This window comes from Cavia porcellus, unplaced genomic scaffold (assembly GCF_034190915.1).
Source record: "Cavia porcellus strain 051 isolate PalLab524CR breed Dunkin Hartley unplaced genomic scaffold, mCavPor4.1 scaffold_18, whole genome shotgun sequence".
NCBI classification, from domain to species: Eukaryota; Metazoa; Chordata; class Mammalia; order Rodentia; family Caviidae; genus Cavia; species Cavia porcellus.
Genome location: NW_026947501.1, coordinates 66,810,496 through 66,821,659, shown reverse-complemented (window position 1 = coordinate 66,821,659; position 11,164 = coordinate 66,810,496).

Sequence of the window (11,164 nt, the reverse complement as noted above, 5' to 3'; positions counted from 1 at the left end):
GTGATGGTTTACATGATCCTCTAGGTTGTCTCTGTTTATACCAGCTCTGGGGAATATGTCATGTAGTGCCATAGAAAATTCAGGTTAGAAATGAACCAGGCATAGAAATACAAGTACAACATGATCACGCCCATATAGGGAATCTTAAAATACTAACAGAGACGTTGAAAGCAGAATGGAGGTTATCAAAATCTCATGAGAAGAGGAGGATGAGGAAAGATTGACCAACAGATACTAATTAATGTTAGGTAGGAATAAGCAATTCTAGATTGCTATGTACAGTAAGTGACTATAGATAACAACTGTACAGTATAAATTTTTAAAAGCTAGAAGAAAAGATTTTAAATGTTTAACCATAAAGACATCATAAATTTTTGAGAAAATGAGTATGTTAATTCATTTAAGCACTATACAGTTTTTACCTGTGTTTAAACATCACGGAATGCTCCACCAATGTATATAATTTTAAATTTACATGTACGATTAAAATGTATTAGCAACTTTCAAATATTCCTGCATGTAGGTCCACAATAAAAGAGAGCCACCTTTACAGAATTATTTAAAAGCATTTAGAAAGAATATAAAGAAATTACAATAGGATTCAGGCAAAGTTACTCCATGGAGGAAACTAATAAGTTTTGGAAATAGGGGTAAAAATAAATACCTAAAAATCTGAAGAGTAAATTGCTTTGCGCTCCTCAAAATATGCAGATTTTAGTAAATCGTGTGAATATTCTGAAATTTGAGTCAATAATAAAGTGTTTCTGCATAATTTGGATAAGAAATTATTCTTTAAAATGAGACAAAATGACATTGAAAGGACAATTATAAAGGAAGCCAGCTCCTCTGTTCTCAGAAAATTTCTCAAAAATTTTAGTTAAATGAAAGAAAAAGTAGTTTAACATAATTATTATGGGTTGAAAAATGTTGTCTTTGTCACTTGGAAATTATATGAATACTTGCCAGAAAAAAGGCAGGGTAAAAAAATCATTTGTTCTAAAAACTAATAATAATAAAATAAGTACATTTTGAAAAAAAGCTTATGTTTTAATACTTTGTAGGAAGAGTCATAAAAATTGGGACAAGTTAAAATAAAATCAGCAAAAAATCAGAAAGTATATAACTGTAAGTTAAAAATATAGTCATTAACAGAAATATCCAAAATATATTGAGCTATAAAGACAGATTATGAACTTGAATTGAAATATTAATGTAAAACTTTCACTTTTATTCCAATCAAAAATACTTAAAGTTAGAATCTCAACTTAGTGTCAAAGAGGTCTTGAAACAAATTCAACAAAAACCTCTTCAAGCTTATCTGCACATTACCAATAGCAGAAATGCAAGAAATAGTACAGGCTGTCTTGTCTTACTATTGTTTGAACATGAAACATTAAAATAAATACAACTCAATGTCAACAATACAGGAAGCAAGCAAACAATTCAATAGAAAAAAATACTTAGATTGAATTCTGTTTGTGCATTCAGAACGTGATAATAAAAAGAAATTTAAATAACTGGTAAAGAATGGATTATTCAAAACATATTGCAGCAGACAGAAAGTTGTTTTGGAACATATAAACTTTGGCAGTATCTCTGTATCTGCAGCAAAATAACTTACCCTCTAGTTAAGTTGATAATTAAATGTATAAGTATAGGAATACTAAGAGCAAATACAGACATAAGCATTTTCATCTGTTGGGTAGGACTCCATAAATAGGGGTCCATAATCAGAAAAAATGAAAATAGTCATAAATTTGACAAGTAAAAAATGAAGAAGTATTATTTCTTAGAAATTATGAATAGAAAGTTATAAGGCAAGAGACTAATTAAAATATTTGAAAGAAATGTCATAAAAAGAAATAATGTTATTGATATTTGAAATAATTCTTATAGGTTAAGAGAAGAAAGGATGAAATTCAGTAGAATAAAGGGCTAAAGTTATAAATAGGGAATTTAATGTGGATGGAACAAAAATGAAATAGATTTATCACAGGAAGAGCCTGTGTTTTAAAAATGGCTTCAACTTGTAATAAAAGGATTCCTCGCAGAGTTAGCAAGTGTTTATTAATTGTTTGTGATATGTCAGAATCCAGAAAGATGTTACAGCTAAAACAGAACAAGAAACATGGACAATAACCCAGGAATTTCATTACCAAAGAGCAACAAGGAAAGATGAACACCATTCCCACACCTTAGGTGCTATTAATCCAAGAAGGCAGGATCATCTGGTGGCCACTGAAACTGGGCAGAGGCTGCCTCTGTTGGTGTCTTCAGGTAAGTCCTCTCTGGTCTGTGATTCAAAAGCTGAGGTCTGCAGCAGAAGAGGCTGGTTGCACAATCATCCAATGAATAAAATTCCAGATGGGGGGACTGTGAGTGTATCACTCTAAGGAATAGAAAGAGTGTGAGTACACTTAGGAGGACTGTACTCCCTAACCGCAGTGGGAGAGGTTTGATAGACAAAGTATGGAACTAGATTAGGCAGGTGGAAGGGACCCATCTAATAGGACCTGCATTTTATTCAAATAACCACACTTCCTTATTTCAGGATTGTAAATGTGGACATTGATAATGCAGATTCACTTCTGAAGATGTCCCCTGACTATTCTATGGAGAATGGACTATCAGTAGAAAAAACCAAAGAAGAGGAAGGATTGAGATGTGTTACACTGGGCCATGGGAGAGATGTCTATAATGAAGGAGAGCAACACTCACATTTTTTGTTCATGATAATAACAAAGATTGAAATAACAGAGTATTAAATACATATATGAATCATATATAATATATTGTGTACATATTTATTGACATCTTATTTCATAGACCAACTTAATTATTTAACATTTATCAAAGTTCTACTAAGCAGGTCATACACATAGTACTAGCCATTTAACCTCAAAATGAATTACATCAGAAAAATAACTGAATTTGAATTGATTCCTAAAGATTTCATACCATAATTTCATCTCAGGCTTATTCATAAGATGGAAAAGTAGAAGTTCTGAAATAACCTTCCAGGGATAATTGATAAATAAATCATGCTTTGTTCATTTCAAAGATTGATTGCTCAGAAGTCATTAAAAATGATGATGTAAACCTCCACTTAATGAAATGAACTAGCATTGAGCAATCAATTTTTTAATATGCATGTCCATACATATGGGCAAAGAGGCATAAAATATTGTAAACCAGAATAGTGGTAATTACAATTTATGATTGCAAGGTTATTACTCGATTTTTGATACATTTGTGTTTTCTTTAGAAGCATGTAATAATTTTATATTTTATTTTAAAATGCAGTAAAGACCCAATATGTGCTGATTAACATGATATATTAATGCCACATGATGGTGCTAAGAAAATACATTGAGGTTTTGTAATGACCAAGCTTAATATATAAGAGGGCTTACTTACATTATTGAGAAACTGATTCAGTGATGGTGACTTTATGGCTGAATAACCGGCCAGTTTTTTTGTGTCACTCAGATCTTAACAGAAGTCCATGGCTCACTTACCTCCATTGTTGCTCAAAGCATAGTCAGCACAGGGCACCGCTGAACCGCATGTGCTGTGTGTCCCAGCTGCAAGGCCCAGGGCTCCTTACCTGCCTCACCAGCAGCTGAGTTTCTCTGCTTTATTTTGACTCAGTTCTAGAATTCTGTGCTTCAGTATGTTTTTTCTTCTCATTCAGAAGGAAGAGTTAGGTATTTCTCCTTGGGGCTCTCATAACCTCATATTCGGCTTCATTTCAGTGTTGTTTACACATCTGGCCTTCTGGTCAGATCAGGGGCTTGCAGGAGAGAGGGTGCTGTCTGACTCACCTCTGCTTCCCTTAGTGTCTTGTCCACTGTAGGACACCATAGGTGGTAGATGTGCATCGGGTAATCTGAACGGATGCAGACCTATTATTTTTATACTCATGTATGTGAGATGTTACTATAGAAAATGATCATTTATTTACTGCTTTTTAAAAACAAGTGGATAAAACCTCAGCATGATTACTATAACAATGAAATTCCATTAGACAACTTCTGGAATGGCTAAAATCTCAAAATGTAAAGTATCAGTGAGTAAGTGGAGCACAGAGTGGTCACGTGTCACTGGTAGGAATGCAAAGGACACAGCCCCCGGGAACACCGCGGGAATCTCCTGGGAAGCTGCCTGTGCTCACACCATCCAGACCGGCAGCGGCTCTCCAGGGTATTTATTTGAAAGCACTGACAATTCATGTCCGCACAAGCAGTGCAGGCAGTGCACTTCTATTTACAGTTTCTCTTCTCTTTCTATTTACAGTTACAGTAGCATTTCTATTTACAGTTTCTCCAAACTGTAAACCAAATAGCCTTTTTAAATGAATAAACAAATTATATAAATTCATATAATGATAGATATTTTAGCAATGAAAAAATGCACTACAACGATATAAAAATTCACAGAGGAAACTTCACGTAGCTTAGCGGAAAGGTTGCTTACAGGGAAGGTTTACATACTGTAGGATTGACACACTCTGCATATGCCGTTCTGAAAGGGGCAACACCGTGGAGAACAACAAGGTCAATATTGTTTAATGAGCAGGAGAGGAGGCATGAGGTGGTAGACCACAGGAAGTGGTCAGGGCAATGCCCTATTTTATGATAAGAATACGTGACATTCTTAATAAGACTGCATTAACTCCTCCATTGCTGTCTCTCTCACAGCATATTTGTGCATTTGTCAAAATCATAAGGGAACAAAACAAAGTGCAATCTCTAATGACAATAAAATGTATTGATATCGCTTTGACAATCCTAACAAATGTACCACACCAATGCAAGATGTTAGCAAGAGGAAAAGCTGTGGGAGAACGGGGAATATATAAGAACGTAGCACCGTTGGTTCAGTTCTGTCAACCTGAAACGGCTCAAAACAGCACAGTTAGTTAACGGAAAAAAAAAAAAAAAAAAAAAAAACCTCAGCCATTTGATTGATAGTTTAACTAAGACTTATTTTTAAAGTTTCCATATCATACCTTCAAGTAGGATGCTAAGTACTATTTTAATAGACTCAAAAGGGTAGCAGCAGAGTGACCTGGATGCTGAAATTCTGCACATCTTGGGATATCCTGTAACCTGCAGCTTGGAGTCTATAGCTTATTAATGTAATTCATTCCAGTGGTTTCTCATTGCACTGAAAATGAAATCTAGCTTGTCAGGCCTTGCATGAGCTGGCCACCTTCACCTCACTCTCCCGAGCCCATTGCCCTAGTTCCGTTGCCCAGTAAGCTGTGGCCACCTCAGGTCTTTGCCTATTCTTCCTCCTCCGTAGGTTCACGCAGTCTGCGTGCTTTCTCCTCTGAGCACTGGGGAAGGTCCTTCACTCTTCTGTCAGTTTTTTCCCTGTGGCTTTTTTTTTTCATACTTGCTATGAGCTTGCTGTGAGAAATGGCAGCTCCTGTAGTCTTCCCGCCACTGACACTGCTGCCTTCCCCATCTAATGTCCAGTATTGCACCTTCCCCTATCATCCTTCAGTTACCTTTGTTTCCTTGTTCCATTTCTGTCTGACACTGTCATTTTGTCGAAAGGCTGAGATCTTGTTCATGCTCTTGCCACTGTTAACCCAATGATCAGAATAGTGGTTACTTAGTGGGTGCTCAAAAATTATGTGCTTAGTGAAATGGAAGAATATTTAAAACTTTGGTTAAAGTCATAGGGCATTGTTATGGTTCGATAACTAGTGGTCAACTTAACGCCAGCTGGATTACATCAGCATGCATTGAGAGAAGATGCTCCACCTGATGAGGGCTGCAAGGATAAATAGGTAGAGAGGAGAGCTTTTGGAGAGGGATTGAGGCATTATGGAGGCATTGTTAGTTCTCCTACAAGTTGCTGTCTGAGCTGTTGGTTCTCCTGGAGAAGCTTTGGTCTTCACATCGAGCATTGCTTCCTGGCTCCGGAGGGGAACACATGTGCTGCCTGGTCTCCAGGGTGAACTCACACTGCTTCCTGGCACGTTCCCGACTGTGCTTGTCGTCGGAGGAGCCCGGGGCCTCTGTGTCGCTGAGGACAGCTGTGGTTCCTTTCAGGACAGCCCCGCTCTTTGTTGTGAGTGTGACTTCTCAGCTCCAGCGTAGAACCCTCATCCCACTAGCACGGCTCCTTCATCCTGCTGGCATAGACTTTCTGGCTTCCACAGCTGACCCTTGGGTCTTCCCGGCACGAATCCGTAAAAGAGACTGGCGTGAGTCCTTGTGGGCCCTGGACTTCCAGTTGGATTCGTGGAGGCGTTGTCCTGAGCTCTGGGTTTTTATCTGGACTCATGTGGGACATTGCCATGGGGTGTAGACTCTTGACTAAATAATCTATGTCGTTGGTGTTGCGGATGGATTTCCTGCATTCTCCTGTGTTAACTTCCAGTGACCATTATAAAAATATTATAAACTCCATGTCCTGATCTGAATTGTTGTCTGTGTATAACCCCGGACTACAACAGGCATGGTAGTTAGCTTAGTAAGTTTGGGGCTCCTAGATCCAATCTTGGTTTCTCTACACTTAAGTGAAGATGATCTTGTGTGTCAATTTACCTCTCTGAGCCTTACCTTTCTCTTGTATAATGTGAGGCTTTCAGACCACATGGTAGCTAAACTCTTCTGGTGCTCTAAAATCCTACCTCTTTACACTTCAAAATGATTGAGTCCCACTATTCAGATACATTCTAATAGCAGTGCAATGTCTGTGATGATGTATGCCGGTTCAGCATACTGGAACCACCTTTCAGAGTGACATTGTCACACATCTGGTCAAATAAATTAGTATTCCCATCTGGATCAGTGCATTTGGCAGGAACAATAAGCAGTAATGTGACATGACCTCTGCAATATAAACCAAAAAATGTGTTATAATTTTGTGCCATTAGGCAGGGAAACTGTTGGCTCTCCATTTTCCTAGGTTTTTTTTTTTTTTCTTTCTCTTGGAGTCATCTATTAATCTATACTTGGCTTCCCTTATCCTAAAAGCATGCGAACATCTTATCTGTCCTCAATTCTGTTTTGTTCTATCTTGTTTCTATGGAAAACGTCAGCAAATGCTAGACTGATAATTATTTTGGGTACACTGTGTTTCAATGTTACAAAAATTAGTGTTTGCCAGTTGAAAGTCTTGCAAATGTGCAAGTTGGGAAGAATTAGGATCTTAAGAAGATGCCCACATCCCATCACTGCTGCCCCAGGGGAAGGAAGCCTTCTTGAAGTCCTGCTTCCTGAAGCAGGTGTAGCCTTTCCACAGGAAGGTTATGCACTCATTTTTCTTTCTCTCACAGAAACAATTTCTGCCAGTAAAGAGAAGACAAGCATGTGCAACAAAACCCTGCCTTTTATGTATTTGCTTGTTGTTTTGAAATTCAGTCTGGCTAATTATGATCGATCATGGTGCTTTGAGCTGGTTGTTAAAACGGTTGCATCCCAAGGATGTTAACCTTCACTTCACTCTTGCTGGAGCTAAAACAGTCTGTGGCAGATGTATCACTGGTAGCAAAATAATAGGTGCTTCATAAAAAACAATCTTGTCTGTTAAAAATTCCCAGCAAGCCCCACATGCCAGAAAGCCAGCTGACATTTAGGGTCCTTTCTAGTGATGATTTGAGTTTATAATCTTGTCTCCCAACCAGAGCCTAGCAAGGAAAATGTTAATGCCAAAAAAGTGAGAGCATGGAACTGGAGAAAAAGGAGGAAACATTAACCCAAGTCAAATGTAAGTGCCAAAAGAATGGTTTACATTTTACAAATATATATGTGGAATAGAACTTTCTGCTGGGATAAAAATAAGGCATTTCAAAGTGCCTGACATACAGTATTTGCTTGGTAAACATTAGTTTTTCTCTTTACTACAAAATGAACTTCATGTTCTATTTGCTGAACTCCTGAGCAGCAGTGGTTTTAAGAGATTTCTATGTGCTGAACACTTGGGAGAAAGTGAGGTGAATGAGCCATTGTCTATCTGGCTTCCTAGAACTTTTTTTTTTTTTTTTTTTTTTATCTAGTGGGGAAGGCACTAATGCAAACATGCTTAAAGATCAAGTGAAGTAAGTGCTAAGAAGAGGTTTTAGCAGGGCAGTGTTAAGATCTTTAGCTATGTGTGATTAACTTTAGCCGGAAAACTGGAAAGGCATTGTATAAATGGTGTTATTTGAGCTGAGGTTTGCAGAAATGCCAAGGCTGGAGGATGCAAGAATCCAGAGACAATAGTATGAGACCAGATTTGACGGTGAAAAATTCAGGTTATATATGGCAACTAGAATAAATAAGAGGTTTGACACATTCAAACAAAAAGAGAAGAATAAGAAAAAATGTCACGTTTTTGGAAGAGGGGGAGTAATATATTAGACAAACTTGGGATGGTACACAAGGGTTAGGTCATAATTAACGTGTAAAGTTCCAATTTAATTATATTTGTCTTTTCAATTTGTTGATTCCTTTGTGAAGAGAATGACTTTCATTTTAGAGAGAAAATTTATGTTTCAGAATTAACTCCCAAAAGTACATGTGCATCATGAACAGAAGCATGAACAAAACTGCTGGATGTGACATATTTGCTATCATGGCCTGAGTAGCCCTAACTATGTGTCTTTAGCTTAAAACTTCTAGACAGTGGCACATAAGTATTGCAGTAGTTGGAAAGATATAATGTGTGACACTCGTTTAATGTGGTGTCAGGAAGAACAACCACTCTGGAATAAATTGACAATGCAAACTCTGGTATTAGCAGGAAACCACCCTGGCCAGGAGAAAGCAGGATCAGGGCAGTGGCAGATCAGGATGACAGAGTTCAAGCACGAGGCTTGTTTAGGAAGACAGCAACTCAGGAGATGGAGGAGGAGAGGAGAGAGAAGCAGAGTGTAGAAAGGGATGGGAACTTAAAAAGAGCTAAGAGGTGATATGTGTGTGTGCCAGCTTTCCAAGGAGACTGCAATTATTATGTACTGCAAAGATGCACTAATAAAAAACACAGTTTTAAAGGAGAAGACAGAAACTCAGTGGCTGCTTTCTGCTTAGAAGTGTCTGCAAGCCTCTTTCATGGACACTCTACAGAACAACTTTTACAAGCATCCTTCAAAACTTCCCGAAAGGAAACTTTGCAAGCTAGAGTTTTCACCATTTGAAGAACCATACAGCACTGAAAAAGCTCAGCAGGGATCCTTTTATTCCACAGGAGCAGAAATTTGGGTAACAAAGGAGTCCACAATACAGTCCATCTCTGAACACTTTATACCAGATTGAAGCCTCAAGCCACGCTTTGATGTAAGAGCTTAGGACTCTGTTTATGTATGTAATTCGATCTCTCCAACTTAATAACCTTCTCCCCAAGTTCCTACCTTCAGAGTTCTTTACCCAAAGTTTTTCCTAGACCCTTCATCTCATTTTTTCTTTACTGTATTTTCACATAATTATGAGCTGACTTTGAATGGGTGGGTACTCTAGGAATATTGAAACTAAAAATAACATTCAGTTTTGATACATTTCTTTAACTCTGCCATTTTTTAACTATATTTTTGGTTCATCTCACTTTTATTTTTAGAAAAATACAGATATATATTTTTTCTCTTTCCCATAAATTTGTAGAATTACAGAATTTCTCTGGAACTATCTTACTTGATATATTTTTTTTCCACAGAGTTCACTCTCTCCTGCATAGTAGATCTTCCGCTGCCCATGGTGTCTTTTCAGCTCTCCTTTGGCAAGTTGCCTCCCTTGATGTACAAAATAATGTAAACTCATAAATTCATTATCTCATATGAATATATAAATGTCAAGGGTTAAGGCACATGAAAATATTCTTAATATTGAGAAGCATGAGATAGCCTTGTTTGTGATCAAAACAGTGTGATCTTGTAGTTAAAAAAGATTTTTGATTGATTTCATTATTTATATCTAACAATTGGCCAAAATGTGCAAGTGGGATCGTAATTTTTTTCATTTGCTAATTTCTATCAACTGCATCCTTCAAAGAGGAGAGGGATAACATTGAGACTGTTGCATGTTAATTAAATTAACAAGTGTTTGTCAAGCACTGCCATGACCAGTCACTCTTCTGGAACTTGGAGACAAAAGGAATCATTGTAACCAGGAATGCTAACCAGGAATACTACTCAGGGAACTATTTTGGATCTTAAGGGAAGACATTTCCAAAGAGATTCTTCCTCTTCCACTGAAGCCAAATTTGAATGAATGAAGAAGTAAGGCAGAAACTATCTGGGGAAAAACACTTAAAGTAGCAAAAGTCACAAAACCACTCCAGGAACTGAATGCTAAAATGAAACCTGATATCACCACATACATGATCTTGGTTCAAAAGTTGTGATTTAAATTTTTTCACTGAGAATAAATACAACAGTAGCTTCACTTTTATACTTGGCCTGATGTAAGCAGCAAAGTTTGTAGTTCTCCCTCATACAATGGGTGGGTTCGTATGAAATGGTCGGGAGGTTCTCTTTCTGCCATATTCACATGTCACATTCTAAATCATGATTTAGGGTACTTTCTTTTTTCCTGTACTCTGTCCACTTATGTCTTCAGTCATATATATATATATATATATATATATATATATATATATAATTTTTTTTTTTTTTTGCTGAAAACTAATGAACCATTTCTACTCAAGTCACCGATTTCTTACTGACCACCCACTTTGCTGACCTGAGCAACAGCTGTGGATTTATACAATGAGAACACAAATGTGCCCTGCTCTCAAAATCACGAGGTGTTGAGGATATGGATGGGAACAACATAATGCAACATGAAACAAGGTCTCAGGTATGCAGAGGGCTCTATGGGATGCCTGAGCAAACTCTTCTGAATCGTGTTGTGGCTACGAAACAAGGTGGCACTGAAGCTTGGAAGTCTGGTAGAGGTAACCATACTCCTTTACTCTCATAAATATTGTAGCGTTTGTAAAACCAAGTGATGAATGTCTGTTGACTTATCATTCACCAATAATACTTTGCTGGTGTGTACATTTTGGAAAATATTTAGCTAACATCTGGGTTTGTGAGGAAAAGCATGTTAATTGAATCAAGAAAAGAGAATGTGTATCTCTTTTCAGGACTATTAAATGCACTATGTGTAGTCGATGTTAAAGCCAGAATTTCAGAGATGAAGACCACATGTGAAATTGCAGGATGTGCATA